Here is a 17857-nt window from a genome sequence, read left to right on the forward strand (position 1 = left end):
TTGTAATTCTTCCTGGTTTTAGACAGGTGACCTGTACTGGGGAGTTTACCTTATCTCTCTGTATTTCACTTGGCATTTCATTTTCCTCGGTGAATACAGTGGAGAAAAATTTGTTTAATAAATTTGCTTTTTCCTGATCCCCATTTATAATTTCTTCCACATCATTTTTTAAAGGGACAACATTTAAATTTTTAACCTTTTTACTATTTTTATAGTTAAAGCGTACCCGTCAGATCCAACAAAAATTTTTTTTTTTTTAAATATATCACTCAGTACCTAATCCTGACCATGTAATTTAGCTCACTAGTCTGAATTCTTCTCTGTGCAGGTCACTGTGCAGGCCCCCTCCCTCAATATGCTGTAAGCTCACATCTCCCCTAGCATTAGCAAAACTACAACTCCCAGCTTGTCCTCACTGACAGTAGCGGGACATAAACTGACAGTGGGAGGATTTTTCCTCCAGCTGTGGGCCCTGCGCTCACAGCTGTCAATCAAGGAAGTGGGTCCATTACATAGGTGATGATGCCTGGACACAGCAGGACTAGTATGTATCCAAGCAGGCAGGGGGTGCAGTTGTTTGACTGGCTTTTTCGGTATGAAATACTGAAAATTTTCTAATGAAAGCAATTGCAAAACCTATTTTGGCATGCTTTACAACAAGTTTTTGTATCTGACAGTGCCCATTTAAAAAACATTTTGGGGTTAGTTTTACTCTCTTTGGCAATGAGCCTTTCTGTCTCTATTCTTGTGGCTTTTATATACCGTATTTATCGGGGTATACCACGCACCGGCCTATAACACGCACCCTCATTTTACCAAGGATATTTGGGTAAAAAAAGTTTTTTACCCAAATATCCATGAAAAAATGAGGGTGCATGTGTGCGCGTGTATACCCCGATATACCCCCAGGAAAGGCAGGGGGAGAGAGGCCGTCGCTGCCCGCCTCTCTCCCCCTGCCTTTCCTGGGGTCTAGAGCGCTGCTGTCGGCCCTTTTCACCCCCTGGTTATCGGAGCCAGGGGGAGAGAAGGGGCAGCGGCACCCATTGCCGGCGCCGCTGCCCCGTTGCCTTCCCCCATCCCCGGTGGCATAATTACCTGAGTCCGGTCCGCGCTGCTCCAGGCCTCCGTCGTGCGTCCCCAGCGTCGTTGCTATGCACGGCGCGGCGCTCTGACGTCATGCGCCGCGCCGTTCAGCGCATAGCAATGACGCCGGGGACGCACGACGGAGGCCTGGAGCAGCGCGGACCGGACTCAGGTAATTATGCCACCGGGGATGGGGGGAGGCAACGGGGCAGCGGCGCCGGCAATGGGTGCCGCTGCCCCTTCTCTCCCCCTGGCTGACCAGGGGGTGAAAAGGGCCGACAGCAGCGCTCTAGACCCCAGGAAAGGCAGGGGGAGAGAAGCGGGCAGCGACCGCCTCTCTCCCCCTGCCTTTCCTGGGGGTGTATCGGCGTATAACACGCACACAGACTTTAGGCTAAAAATTTTAGCCTAAAAAGTGCGTGTTATACGTCGATAAATACGGTATATATATATATATATATATATATATATATATATTTTTTTTTTTACATATTTAAAATTTTTCTCTATAGCTTTTTAATGCTTCTTCACTGCAGTTTTTTTTGTCATTTAACCCCTTAATGACCAAGCCCATTTTCACCTCAAGGACCGGGCCAATTTTATTTTTGCGTTTTCGTTTTTTCCTCCTCGCCTTCTAAAATCCATAACTCCTTTATATTTCCATGTACAGACCCATATAAGGGCTTGTTTTTTGCGTGACCAATTGTACTTTGTAATGAAACCAATAATTTTACCATAAAATGTACGGCGAACCCAAAAAAAATTTTTTTAGGGAGGAAATTTAAATGCAAAACAAAATTTTGCACATTTTGGAGGGTTTTCTTTTCACACTGTACACTTTACGGTAAAAATGACATGTGTTCTTTATTCTGTGGGTCAATACGATTAAAATTATATGGCTAGATACTTTTATATTTTTGTACCGCTTAAAAAAAAACTAAAACTTTTTGTACAAAATCAGTAACCTAAAATCGCCCTATTTTGACCACCTATAACTTTTTCATTTTTCCGTATATATGGTGGTATGAGGGCAATTTTTTTGCGCCATCATCTGTAATTTTTTTAGATACAACATTTGCATATATAAAACTTTTAGATAATTTTTTATTAATTTTTTTGAATAAAATGTGACAAAAAAAGCTGCATTTGTGGCCTTTTTTAATTTTTTACGTTTACACCATTGACCGTATGGGATCATTAACATTATATTTTGATAGTCCGGACATTTACGCACGCGGTGATACCAAATATGTTTATTAAAAAAAAAAATCCGCTTTTTGGGGGTAAAATGGGAAAAACGGACAATTTTCATTTTTATTGGGGTAGGGGATTTTTCACTTTTTTCAAAACTTTTTATTTTTACATTTTTCAACTTTTTTTTTACACTTTTTATGTCCCCATAGAGGACTATCTATAGCAATCGTTTGATTGCTAATACTGTGCAGTGCTATGCATAGCACACAGCACTGCTCAGTATTATCGGTGATCTTCTGCTCTGGTCTGCTCGATCGCAGACAAGAGCAGAAGACCCCGGGAGCCGGCCGGAGCTAGGTGAGGGGACCCCGGGCTGTCATAGTTACATAGTTACATAGTTACATAGTTAGTACGGTCGAAAAAAGACATATGTCCATCAAGTTCAACCAGGGAATTAAGGGGTAGGGGTGTGGCGCGATATTGGGGAAGGGATGAGATTTTATATTTCTTCATAAGCATTAATGTTATTTTGTTCCAGGAATGTATCTAATCCTGTTTTAAAGCTGTTAATTGTTCCTGCTGTGACCAGTTCCTGAGGTAGACCGTTCCATAAATTCACAGTCCTCACGGTAAAGAAGGCGTGTCGCCCCTTGAGACTAAACTTTTTCTTCTCCAGACGGAGGGAGTGCCCCCTCGTCCTTTGGGGGGGTTTAACCTGGAACAGTTTTTCTCCATATTTTTTGTATGGGCCATTAATATACTTATATACCTTTATCATATCCCCCCTTAAACGTCTCTTCTCAAGACTAAACAATTGTAACTCCTTTAATCGCTCCTCATAGCTAAGATGTTCCATGCCCCATATTAGTTTAGTCGCACGTCTCTTCACCCTTTCCAACTCCGCAGTGTCCCTTTTATGGACAGGTGCCCAAAACTGAACAGCATATTCCAGGTAAGGCCGTACCAATGATGTATAAAGGGGGAGTATTATGTCCCTGTCCCTTGAGTCCATGCCTCTTTTGATACATGACAATATCCTGCCGACTTTGGAAGCAGCAGCCTGACATTGCATGCTAATCTGTAGTCTGTGATCTACAAGTACACCCAGATCCTTCTCTACCAGTGACTCTGCCAGTTTAATCCCCCCTAAGACATACGATGCATGCAGGTTTTTAGTACCCAGATGCATAACTTTACATTTATCCACATTGAACCTCATTTGCCAAGTGGATGCCCAGACACTTAGTCTATCCAAGTCATCTTGTAACTTATGCACATCCTCTATAGACTGTACCGTGCTACAAAGCTTGGTGTCATCTGCAAAGATAGAAACAGAGCTGTTAATACCATCCTCTATATCATTGATAAATAAATTAAACAGCAGCGGGCCCAGTACTGAACCTTAGGGTACACCACTAATAACCGGGGACCAATCAGAGTACGAATCATTGACCACCACTCTCTGGGTACGATCCATGAGCCAGTGTTCAATCCAGTTACAAACTAAAATTTCCAAACCCAAAGACCTTAACTTACCTGTCAGACGTCTATGAGGGACAGTATCAAAAGCTTTAGCAAAATCCAGAAACACTATATCCACAGCCATTCCTCTGTCAAGGCTTCTACTCACCTCTTCATAAAAGCAAATTAGATTGGTTTGACAACTTCTATACTTAGTAAACCCATGCTGGCTATCACTTATAATACAATTATCCCCTATGTATTCCTGTATGTAATCCCTTATAAGTCCTTCAAACAATTTACCCACAATGCACGTTAAACTTACCGGTCTATAGTTTCCTGGGGAAGACCTAGAGCCCTTTTTGAAGATTGGCACCACATTCGCCTTGCGCCAGTCCCTTGGCACAATACCAGACACCAGAGAATCTCTAAATATCATGAACAGGGGTACAGATATTACTGAACTTACCTCTCTAAGAACTCTTGGGTGTAGTCCATCCGGTCCTGGGGATTTGCTTACATTTAAATCACTTAACTTACCTTGTACCATCTCTACATTAAGCCAGTTCAGTACATTACATGATGTGTTACCAGCACTGACCTGGCCAATGTCAGCTCCTTCTTCCATAGTGTATACAGAACTAAAGAACCCATTCAGTAGCTCCGCCTTCTCTTGATCGCCTGTGACAACCTCCCCATTATCATTATTAAGGGGTCCTACATGCTCTGTCCTTGGTTTTTTTGCATTTATATATCTAAAAAAATATTTAGGATTAGTTTTGCTTTCTTTGGCCACCTGTCTCTCATTTTGAATTTTTGCTGTTTTTATTACATTTTTACAGATTTTATTAAGCTCTTTGTACTGTTTAACCCCTTAAGGACCAGGCCATTTTATACCTTAAGGACCGGAGCGTTTTTTGCAATTCTGACCACTGTCACTTTAAACATTAATAACTCTGGAATGCTTTTAGTTATCATTCTGATTCCGAGATTGTTTTTTCGTGACATATTCTACTTTAACTTAGTGGTAAAATTTTATGGTAACTTTTATCCTTTCTTGGTGAAAAATCCCAAAATTTGATGAAAAAAATGAAAATTTTGAATTTTTTGAACTTTGAAGCTCTCTGCTTGTAAGGAAAATGGATATTCAAAATAAAACATTTTTGGGTTCACATATACAATATGTCTACTTTATGTTTGCATCATAAAATTTATGAGTTTTTACTTTTGGAAGACACCAGAGGGCTTCAAAGTTCAGCAGCAATTTGGAAATTTTTCACAAAATTTTCAAACTCGCTATTTTTCATGGACCAGTTCAGGTTTGAAGTGGATTTGAAGGGTCTTCATATTAGAAATACCCCATAAATGACCCCATTATAAAAACTACACCCCCCAAAGTATTCAAAATGACATTCAATAAGTGTATTAACCCTTTAGGTGTTTCACAGGAATAGCAGAAAAGTGAAGGAGAAAATTCACAATCTTCATTTTTTAGACTCGCATGTTCTTGTAGACCCAATTTTAAAATTTTTGCAAGGGGTAAAAAGGAGAAAATTTTTACTTGTATTTGAAACCCAATTTCTCTCGAGTAAGCACATACCTCATATGTCTATGTTAATTGTTCGGCGGGCGCAGTAGAGGGCTCAGAAGGGAAGGAGCGTCAAATGGTTTTTTGGGGGCATGTCACCTTTAGGAAGCCCCTATGGTGCCAGGACAGCAAAAAAAAAAACACATGGCATACCATTTTGGAAACTAGACCCCTCAGGGAACGTAACAAGGGGTAAAGTGAACCTTAATACCACACAGGTGATTCACGAATTTTGCATATGTAAAAAAAAAAAAAAAATGTTTTACCTAAAATGCTTGGTTTCCCAAAAATGTTACATTTTTAAAAAGGATAATAGCAGAAAATACCCCCCAAAATTTGAAGCCCAATTTCTCCCGATTCAGAAAACACCCCATATGGGGGTGAAAAGTGCTCTGCTGGCGCACTACAGGTCTCAGAAGAGAAGGAGTCACATTTGGCTTTTTGAAAGCAAATTTTGCTCTGGGGGCATGCCGCATTTAGGAAGCCCCTATGGTGCCAGAACTGCAAAAAAAACCCACATGGCATACCATTTTGGAAACCAGACCCCTCGGGGAACGTAAAAAGGGGTAAAGTGAACCTTAATACCCTACAGGTGTTTCACGACTTTTGCATATGTTAAAAAAAAAAAAATTTACCTAAAATGCTTGGTTTCCCAAAATTTTTACATTTTTAAAAAGGGTAATAGCAGAAAATACCCCCAAAAATTTGAAGCCCAATTTCTCCCGATTCAGAAAACACCCCATATGGGGGTGAGAAGTGCTCTGCTGGCGCACTACAGGTCTCAGAAGAGAAGGAGTCACATTTGGCTTTTTGAAAGCAAATTTTGCTCTGGGGGCATGCCGCATTTAGGAAGCCCCTATGGTGCCAGAACCGCAAAAAAACCCCACATGGCATACCATTTTGGAAATCAGACCCCTCGGGGAACGTAAAAAGGGGTAAAATGAACCTTAATACCCTACAGGTGTTTCACGAATTTTGCATATGTTAAAAAAAAAAAAGATTTTTTACCTAAAATGCTTGGTTTCCCAAAATTTTTACATTTTTAAAAAGGGTAATAGCAGAAAATACCCCACAAAATTTTAAGCCCAATTTCTCCCGATTCAGAAAACACCCCATATGGGGGTGAGAAGTGCTCTGCTGGCGCACTACAGGTCTCAGAAGAGAAGGAGTCACATTTGGCTTTTTGAAAGCAAATTTTGCTCTGGGGGCATGCCGCATTTAGGAAGCCCCTATGGTGCCAGGACAGCAAAAAAGAAAACACATGGCATACCATTTTGGAAACTAGACCCCTCGGGGAACGTAACAAGGGGTAATGTGAACCTTAATACCCCACAGGTGATTCACAACTTTTGCATATGTAAAAAAAAATAAAAAAAATTTTACCTAAAATGTTGGTTTCCCAAAAATTTTTGATTTTTAAAAAGGGTAATAGCAGAAAATACCCCCCATAATTTGTAACACAATTTCTCCCGAGTACGGCGATACCCCATATGTGACCCTAAACTGTTGCCTTGAAATACGACAGGGCTCCAAAGTGAGAGCGCCATGCGCATTTGAGGCCTAAATTAGGGATTGCATAGGGGTGGACATAGGGGTATTCTACGCCAGTGATTCCCAAATAGGGTGCCTCCAGCTGTTGTAAAAGTCCCAGCATGCCTGGACAGTCAGTGGCTATCTGGTAATACTGGGAGTAGTTGTTTTGCAACAGCTGGAGGCTCCGTTTTGGAAACAGTGGCGTACCAGACGTTTTTCATTTTTATTGGGGAGGGGAGGGGGGCTGTGTAGGGGTATGTGTATATGTAGTGTTTTTTACTTTTTATTTTATTGTGTGTTAGTGTAGTGTAGTGTTTTTAGGGTACAGTCGCACGGGCGGGGGGTTCACAGTAGTTTCTCGCTGGAAGTTTGAGCAGCGGCAGAAAATTTGCCTCAGCTCAAACTTGCAGCCGGATACTTACTGTAATCCTCCGCCCATGTGAGTGTACCCTGTACGTTCACATTGGGGGGGGGGAACATCCAGCTGTTGCAAAACTACAACTCCCAGCATGTACGGTCTATCAGTGCATGCTGGGAGTTGTAGTTTTGCAACAGCTGGAGGCTCCGTTTTGGAAACGGTGGCGTACCAGACGTTTTTCCTTTTTATTGTAGGGGTATGTGTATATGTAGTGTTTTTTACTTTTTATTTTATTGTGTGTTAGTGTAGTGTTTTTAGGGTACAGTCGCACGGGCGGGGGGTTCACAGTAGTTTCTCGCTGGCAGCTTGAGCTGCAGCAGAAAATTTGCTGCAGCTCAAACTTGCAGCCGGATATTTACTGTAATCCTCCGCCCATGTGAGTGTACCCCGTACATTCACATTGGGGGGGGGGGGGGGGGGACATCCAGCTGTTGCAAAACTACAACTCCCAGCATGTACGGTCTATCAGTGCATGCTGGGAGTTGTAGTTTTGCAACAGCTGGAGACACACAGGTTGTGAAACACCGAGTTTGACAACAAACTCAGTGTTTTGCAACCAGTGTGCCTTCAGCTGTTGCAAAAGCTACAACCCCCAGCATGTACGGACAGCGGAAGGGCATGCTGGGTGTTGTAGTTATGCAACAGCCGGAGGCATACTACTTTGGCTGGGGATGCAGGGGATTGTAGTTATGCAACAGCTGGAGACACACTGGTTTGCTACTTAACTCAGTGTGCCTTCAGCTGTTGCAAAACTACAACTCTCAGCAGTCACCGACAGCCAACGGGCATGCTGGGAGTTGTAGTTATGCAACCAGCAGATGCACCACTACAACTCCCAGCATGCCCTTAAGCTGTTTGTGCAAGCTGGGAGTTGTAGTTACACAACAGCTGAAGGTACACTTTTCCATAGAAAGAATGTGCCTCCAGCTGTTGCAAAACCATAAGTCCCAGCATGCCCATAAGTGCATGCTGGGAGTTGTGGTGGCCTGCCTCCTCCTGTTGCATAACTACAGCTCCCAGCATGCCCTTTTTGCATGCTGGGAGCTGTTGCTAAGCAACAGCAGGAGGCTGTCACTCCTCCTGCTGCTGCTTGATCGCCGCACAGGTCAGTCCTGCCGCCGTCGCTCCTGGGGCCCCGATCCCAACATTAACGCCGGGGATCGGGGTCCCCAGCACCAGGGGTGCACGTCCCGCACCCGCTCACGTCCTCCGGAAGAGGGGCGGAGCGGGTGCGGGAGTGACACCCGCAGCAGGCGCCCTGATTCGTCGGCCGGTAATCCGGCCGACGAATCAGGGCGATCGTGAGGTGGCACCAGTGCCACCTCACCTCTGCAGGCTCTGGCTGTTCGGGGCCGTCTCTGACGGCCCCGATCAGCCAGTAATTCCGGGTCACCGGGTCACTGGAGACCCGATTGACCCGGAATCGCCGCAGATCGCTGGACTGAATTGTCCAGCGATCTGCGGCCATCGCCGACATGGGGGGGCATAATGACCCCCCTGGGCGATATGCCGCGATGCCTGCTGAACGATTTCAGCAGGCATCGGGCACCGGCTCCCCTCCGGCTAGCGGCAGGTGGCCGGGAAAGGACGTACTCCTACGTCCTCGGTCCTTAAGGACTCGGAAATGGGGGCGTAGGAGTACGTCCATTGTCCTTAAGGGGTTAAATGTTATAGCTGACCCATCAGATTTGTATTTTTTGAAGGCTATTTTTTTGTTGTTTATTGCTCTTTTAACATCATAAGTCAGCCATGTAGGATTTAGTTTTAATCCTTTATATGTGTTCCCCTTTGGTATATATTTAGCTGTATAGTTATTTAGAGTTGATTTAAAGATGTCCCATTTACCTTCTGTATCAGTATTTGACAACACCTCCCCCAGTCTATGTCCTGTAGTGCAGCCCTCAGCCCAGGGAAATTTGCCTTTTTAAAGTTATATGTTTTTGCCTTCCCTGCCTGTCTTTGTTTTCTACATTTTAAGTCAAAAGTAACTATATTGTGGTCGCTATTACCAAGGTTTTCCTGCACAGTTACATTACCAACCAGCTCTGCGTTGTTGGAAATGATCAGATCCAACAAGGCATCACTTCTTGTTGGGTCCTCCACAAACTGGCCCATAAAATTATCCTGCAATAAATTTAGGAATTGTCGCCCCTTTGTAGTTTTAGCCAACCCCGGACCCCAATCTATATCTGGATAGTTAAAATCTCCCATTATTACCACTGTACCTGCCCGGGCGGCCCTCTCTATTTGTTTATGAAGCCGACCTTCTATCTCTTCAGTGATATTAGGGGGTCTGTAGATTACACCAAATACTATTTTTTCAGTATTTCCCTCCTTTTGTAATTCTACCCACAATGATTCCACATCCTCAGAATCATCACACACTATGGCATCGTTCACACTGACTTTCATACCACTTCTTACATACAGACAGACTCCACCACCTTTTCTGTTCATTCTATCCTTGCGAAACAATGTAAACCCCTGCAGATTGACAGCCCAGTCATGCGAGGAGTCCAGCCATGTCTCAGTGACCCCAACTATATCAATATGTTCCTCCAGTATCAAGGCCTCAAGCTCCCCCATTTTATTTGCTAGGCTTCTGGCATTTGTGAACATACACTTTACATTTCCATCCTTTATGTTATTGGGGTTAATGGGATTCAAGGGTGTAAGTTTTATTTTCCTATGAAGCTTATTCCTATTAACTATTCTAACCCCTCCCTCCGCTCCACCCCCAGGTACATTTATAATTCCCACCTCTCTATCTACACTATCTTCCCCCTCTTTGCTGTAGGTTCCCTCCCCCCAAGTCCCTAGTTTAAACACTCCTCCACCCTTCTAGCCATCTTCTCCCCAAGCAAAGCTGCACCCTCCCCATTGAGGTGCAGCCCGACCCTACGGTAGAGCCGGTAACCGACAGCGAAGTCAGCCCAGTTCTCCATGAACCCAAACCCTTCCTTCCTACACCAGCTTCTGAGCCACTTGTTTACCTCCCTGATCTCCCGCTGCCTCTCTGGTGCGGCTCGTGGTGCTGGTAGTATTTCAGAAAAGACTACCTTGGAGGTCCTTGCCTTAAGCTTGCGGCCTAAGTCCCTGAAATCATTTTTAAGGACACTCCACCTACCTCTTACTTTGTCATTGGTGCCAATATGTACCATGACTGCTGGGTCCTCTCCAGCCCCGCCCAACAACCTGTCAACCCGATCCGCGATGTGCCGAACTCGTGCGCCAGGCAGACAACACACTGTTCGGCGATCCCGGTCTTTGTGACAGATTGCCCTTTCTATCCCCCTAATAATTGAGTCCCCCACCACTAGTACCTGTCTGGCCTGCCCTGTACTCCTCCCTCCCTCCTTACTGGAGCAGACACCCCCCTGGCGGTCAGGGGCGGTATTCTGCTGCAGTTCTGCTAGCTCTGTAATGGCATCCCCCTCATCAGCCAAGCGGGCAAACTTGTTGGGGTGTGCCAGTTCAGAACTAGCCTCCCTGACACTTTTTCCCCTACCCCTCTTTCTAACTGTAACCCAGCTAACTGCCTGACTGTCCTGCAACTCCGTCCCACTGTCCTCCCCCACCTCTATTCCTGAGAGTGCCTGCTCAGTGAGCAGGAGACTCCTCTCCATGTTGTTAATGCTTCTCATTGTTGCCAGTCGCCCCTCTAGATGCAGGATCTGGGCTTCCAAACGGACAACTAGCACACATCTCGCACAACAATATGCACCCTCAAACTGTTGTTCAAGGATTGCATACATTGAACAGGATGTACATTGGACTGCATTTTCCAACATGGAGGCCATCTAGTTATGGGGATTTTACAAATGTATAGGAAAAAACAGACAGTCAAAATGACACTTAAAATTTTTTGTAGACCTTGTGGGTTCAAAAATTAAAACTCACAGCGATCTCAACCTCCTGCTTTCAAACTCCAGTTTTTGAAACTCCTCTTTCACGCCCCCTCTTACACAGCAACACTCAGAAAGAGCAAGCTCTCAATAAGAGTCCCAAGCTAAGATTTATACACCTGTGCCCAATCTACTCCTCCTCCCCCTAGAGGTGGAACAGAGAAAAAAAAAAAAAATAAATGAAAAAGGGTGTTTAAACTCTAACAGTTATCCCACTATGTGCAAAAGAGAAAAACTTACCCAAAATATGAATGTGAGCTATAGGCAGTCGCACCCACTCCACAGATTCACTCCGCACAACAGATAATCACAGTTTTTGAAACTCCTCTTTCACGCCCCCTCTTACACAGCAACACTCAGAAAGAGCAAGCTGGATGATCGGATCGCCACGGCAGCGCTGTGGGCGATCCGATCATCCAAGCAAAGTGCCGCAATGCTGCAGATGCTGTGATCTATATTGATCACGGCATCAAAGGGGTTAATGGCGGACATCCGCGCGATCGCGGATGTCGGCTATTACGGGCAGGTCCTCGACTGCTGCTAGCAGCCGGAACCTGCCGTGTATGACGCGAGCACCCTTCCGATGCTCGCGGCCATACACAGGACGTAAATGTAAGTCCTGGTGCAGGAAGTCCCGCCAACCAGGACGTACATTTACGTCCGTGGTCGTTAAGGGGTTAAATGCTTTATTTTTGTCATTTATTTACCCCTTAACATTTTTATTCATCCATATTGGTTTTCTTTTATTTCTGACCCTTTTATTTCCACATGGTATATACATCTTACAGTGAGAATTTAATATATTTTTTAAAAGTCTCCTATTTCGTGTCAGTATTCTTGTTTTTGAGGACATTATCCAATTTTATATTGTTAAGGGCTTATCTGTGTTGATGAAAGTTTGCCTTCCTAAAGTTCATTGTTTTTGTGGCCCCTCGAGAGATTCCCTTATTGTAGAACAAGTTATAATGTATTATATTATGATCCCTATTTCCTAGGTGTCCTTCTACTTGCACATTAGTTACTCTGTCAGGTCTGTTGGTTAATATTAAGTCTAGTAGGGCGCCCCCTCTGGTCGGGCCCTGCACCATTTGGGACAGATAATTGTCTTTAGCTATAGTCAGAAACTTGTTTCCTTTATGAGATTCACAGGTCTAGTCTCCCAGTTTATATCAGTACAGTTAAAGTCCCCCATTATTATCACCTCATTCTGATTTGCTGCCTTGTTTATTTGCCTCATTAATTGATCTTCTGCCTCTTCTATTATGTTTGGTGGCTTATAGCAAACCCCAATCATATTTTTTTTTTATTTTTATCTCCATATATTTCTACCCATAATGACTACACATTATAATTTCCCTCCCATATATCCTCCCACAGTATGGCCTTCAGACTCGATTTCACATAAAGACAAACTCCTCCCCTTTCGGTTTTGTCCGATCCTTCCTGAATCGACTATAACCCTGTATGTTGACCGCCCGGTCACAGCCTTGTGGTACAGGTAATATTTCAGAAAATATTACCTTGGAGGTCCTTGCCTTAAGCTTGCGGCCCCAGTCCCTGAAATAATTTTTAAGGACACTCCACCTACCTCTTACTTTGTCATTGGTACCAATGTGTACCATGACTGCTGGGTCCTCTCCAGCCCCACCCAGCAAACTGTCAACCCGATCCGCTATGTGCCGAACTCGAGTGCCAGGAAGACAACACACTGTTCGGCAATCCCGGTCTTTGTGACAGATCGCCCTGTCTGTCCCCCTAATAATTGAGTCCCCCACTACCAGTACCTCTCTGGCCTGCCCTGTACTTCTCCCTCCCTCCTTACTGGAGCAGACACTCCTTTGGTGGTCAGAGGCAGAGTCCTGCTGCAGTACTGCTAGCTCTGAAATGGCATCCCCTCATCTGCCAACCGGGCAAACTTGTTGGGGTGTGGCAGATCTGTACAAGTCTCCCTGACACTTTTTCCTCTACCCCGTTTTCTAACTGTAACCCAGCTAGCTGCCTGACTGTCCTGCACCTCCATCCCACTATCCTCCCCCACCTCTACCCTAGAGAGTACTTGCTCAGTGAGCAGGAGACTCCTCTCCAAGTTGTCAATGCATCTCAATGTTGTCAGTTGCTCCTCTAGATTCAGGCTCTGGGCTTCCAAATGAACAACTCGCACACATCTTGCACAACAATATGCACCTTCAAACTGCTGTTCAAGGATTGCATACATTGTGCAAGATGCACACTGGACCTCCTTTTCCAACAGGGAGGCCATACTAGATTAGGGGAATGCAAAAATTAAAAGTGAAAAAAAAAAAATCTAATATTTCATTTAAGCTTCCTTAATTTTACGTCCCTTGCACTTTTATACTTACACTCACTTGTATACTTCACCCTCTTGTATACTTCCCCCTCTTGCATACAGACACACAATCACTAGCTGAGACAATTGCTTAGTATACTTTCTTTTATAGTTACCAGACACCACCTCTCTCTTCCACTGCCTGGAACTTAATCAAAGTTGTATTTGAAGAGACAGTATTTTTTTTTCTGGAATGTCAAAAGAAATTCAGTAAAGTTGCAAACTTTTTTGCAGAAACTTCACTTCAGAGTTCTCATTCCTGGGCTTTGTTTGCGGGAACAGCTTTAGTTTAAAAAAGAACAAAAAACTAAACATTTGTGAGGTTCACAGAGGAACATTGGGTTAACACCACTCAGCAATGTTTACATCAGGGATTACCACCCTCATCATTGTCCTTGTGTTCACCATTGTGTTTGGAATATGGAGCATATGAATCTTTGTACCTGAGGTTTCCACGAGACCATTGTTTAACTATTGTAGTACCTTTGTGAATACACCCTTTTCCCTGTCCACACTTATGGTCAGTGAGTATAAGGGTTAGAATAGGTAGGGCTATATATTGCTTAGTGTACTCACCTGTATCCTACCCCCCCCCCCTTTTCAGGTCATCACTTGACCTCATCTTTTGATATTTATTGACACCACGGTATGTAATTGCTTTCTATATTTTTGCTGAGGCCAATCTACATGTATATTGTACATATTTTGTATTATTTATTTTTGCATATGCTTATGTTTTAAAACTATCCTAGTAAAAGCTATGTTTTATCAAAAATTATCTGTGCCTTATTGGTAGAATTTATTTTGTGTTCACCAGATATATCCACTTTCTTTTCTGTACCTTTCAATCACAGATGTAGAAATTTAATGCACTGTGTACAGAGATCTCTGGAAAAAGACTCCAGATATTATGCAGCCTTAGGACATCTGCAAATTGGCTCTTTTAGTACCATATATAACCAAAAAAGAGAAGGTACCATTAAAACACAATATAATGAAACACAATCTTTATTTTCTTAAATGCACATACATTTAGAATACTCTTAAAAACAGAAAATGTGGGCATACAGAGAGGATGGTGCAGGCATCCAAGAGAGGGTACTCATAAATTGCGGTAGTATTAGATACTGTATATATAAATAAGTATTATTGCACATTCCCAAGGTAAACAGCATACAGAAGTAAGGCTAGATAAGCACTTAGATTACAGGGAAATGTGAAGTATAAAATACTGGCAGTATAGAGTATAATTCAACCAAGATACCAAACATTACAGATCAATACTGGCCATGTACCCAAAAACTGGAGACCAGTTCACCTACACCCAACGCAAGTTTCTCGTATGTGCTTTGTCAGGGGGCATTTGACGTCACGCGCCCCCTGACGAAGCCCATACGTGCTATAGTGTTTACCTTGGGAATGTGCAATAATATTTATATATATCTAATACTACTGCACTTTATGAGTACCCTCTCTTGGATGCCTGCACCATCCTCTCTGTATGCTACTCTGTTAAGAGACTGTTGCCTGATTATTAATGCAGTCATATTAGGTTATTACCACAGTTTTTTACTAGTTAAATTAAAAATATTCTGTTCTCTGTTGCCCAAAGCTCCTGCATATCTTACAGAGTACTTAGGCTCCCTTGTGCCATACCTTTGTAGTATGGACGCTCTTTGTACTCCCACTTTGTAGTTAGGTCCCCATATGTGTCCCTACATTGTAGTTACACCCCTTTGTGTTCCTCATACTGTATTTAGGCCTAGCAGAAAAAAAGTGAACTTACCTCTCCCTGTTTCCACGCCACATGGTACTTCCTCTTCCTCTTTTAAGCATTCCAGGGCAGGCAGTGCAATATTGCACTTCCTGGTCTAGGAAGCTCATATGTCAGCTGCTCTGAATCACTTGTAGGCCACAGGTCTAAACAGCCTTAGGCCTACAAGAAAGAGTAATAGGCAGGGAGCCAAAGGCTTTCTGCTCAGCCATAGTTTTCAACTCTATGTCAACTCAAAGTGGGAAAAATTTGAAAGCATGTGCCCTTTATTCCTGTGAAAGCCTTACTTCCCTGCTGAGCCATGTTGTGGTTGCACCCCTGGCACCGGTCATAGTCACACCTGATTGTTACTCCCCTGTTCACTACCATGAAAAAAAATGTTCCACTCACAAACAAATATTTCAACTGCCAACTATATATCAGTGTGTGCTATGGAAGTGAAGCCTTACAAGTGACTGATGCGTTCCAGTCAGAGGCAGAATAAACATTTACATGTAGTGACTTACAGGTGATGTCTTCTCTGATTGTAGTTATTCTGCTTCATTTTCTTCTCCATCTAGTCCAGACTGCATCCTTCCACTATATTGCCCCTGCAATTCAATATAATACATGTTGTGCCTGCTAGAATGATATTCTAGACAAGGGTCTCTGATACTTTTTATAATGTATACTGTGCCCCCTAAAATTTATGTTTATACACACTGTACGCTGAAATCAATTTTCATACGGACTGTGCCCCCTTACTTTAACCATAAAAATGAATTATCCTGCTCCTGGCACAGGGAAAAGACACTTACATGTGTCTGTCCCTATGCTGTCACCTAGAGATACTTTTCTGGTCTCTTATGGCCAGGTCTGGTTCCTGGGAAAGGCCGTGGCGTAACATCATCACACTGCTTCTCTGAATAGGCAGGAGACTAAGAACTCTCTTGTCTGCCAAAGCATAATCATTCAGGCGTATCTGCATCCTAAGGACATTGTTACAATTTAATTTAGGGGAACCATCTTGGGATCCCTCTTCTCCCCTGCTCCCTAGAATTGTATGTTGTCATTAAAACTGGGTTCAGAAGAATGCGGGATCCCATCCGGGGCAGAGGGACTTTTGGACCCCCTTGGAATCAGGGCCTGGGTGTCAGGGTGTCTTTCTAGTCCAGGGGTCCTCAAACTACGGCCCGCCGGGTGTTTTTGCGCATTTACCCCGCCCGCCGGGTGTTTTTGCCTTAGGACATCCCTGTGTTCCGAAAGATGCTTTCGGAACACAAGGATGCCTCTGTGAAGTCCCTGCGGCCCGTGTTTACTTTAAAAACGCGGGGACCGCCGGGAGCAGGCACACGCAGCGACGTCACGGACGTCCCATGCGTGCGCCCATGGCAACCGAGCGCGGAGCAGCAGAGAAGAAGAAGCAAGGACGCGCACGCTGGTAGTAGGTAAGTGTTTACCGGCGGCGCATCCCTTCGGTGTTCTGACCACCGACCCTCCGGTCCTGCTATGGCCAGAGCGGTGGTCGGAACACTGAAATGGGGCAGTACACAGGCATACAGCCTCTAGCCATACTTTATGGCTGGAGGCTGTATGCCTGTGGGGGACTATACTGCCAACGTAATTTGGGGGACTATACTGCCAGCCTAATGTGGGGGAACATACTGCACCTAATGTGGGGGAACATACTGCCAGCCTAATGTGGGGGAACATACTGCACCTAATGTGGGGGAACATACTGCACCTAATGTGGGGAACTATACTGCACCTAATGTGGGGGAACTATACTGCACCTAATGTGGGGGAACATACTGCCAGCCTAATGTGGGGGACTATACTACCAACGTAATTTGGGGGACTATACTGCCAGCCTAATGTGGGGGACTATATTGCACCTAATGTGGGGGAACTATACTGCCAGCCTAATGTGGGGGACTATATTGCACCTAATGTGGGGGAACTATACTGCCAGCCTAATGTGGGGGACTATATTGCACCTAATGTGGGAACTATACTGCCAACGTAATGTGGGGGACTATATTGCACCTAATGTGGGAGAAGTACACTGCCAGCCTAATGTGGGGGACTATATTGCACCTAATGTGGGGTAACATACTGCAAGCCTAATGTGGGGGACTATATTGCACCTAATGTGGGGGAACTACAACCTAATGTGGGGGAATTGTACTGCACCTAATGTGGGGGAACTGTATTGCCAACCCTAATGTGGGGGAACTGTATTGCCAACACTAATGTGGGGGAACTACAACCTAATGTGGGGGGATCTATACTGCCAACCTAATGTGGGGGGAACTGTGCGGTGTACTTAAAGTGGTAGTCCACTAATAAGATATATAAGTGTGCATAGGAATTTATTCATGTTTTGTTATCTATAGTCCGGCCCTCCAATGGTCTGAGGGACCGTGAACTGGCCCCCCGTTTAAAAAGTTTGAGGACCCCTGTTCTAGTCCATCTGTCTCTATGTGAAATGCATTGTATTACGACAGTTGTTCTTGTGTCTTAGATATACTTACATTTGCTTGCTACTGTTTTCCACAGTATTTCTGTTGGTTTG

Source organism: Hyla sarda, chromosome 5 (genome assembly GCF_029499605.1).
Source record: "Hyla sarda isolate aHylSar1 chromosome 5, aHylSar1.hap1, whole genome shotgun sequence".
NCBI lineage: Eukaryota > Metazoa > Chordata > Amphibia > Anura > Hylidae > Hyla > Hyla sarda.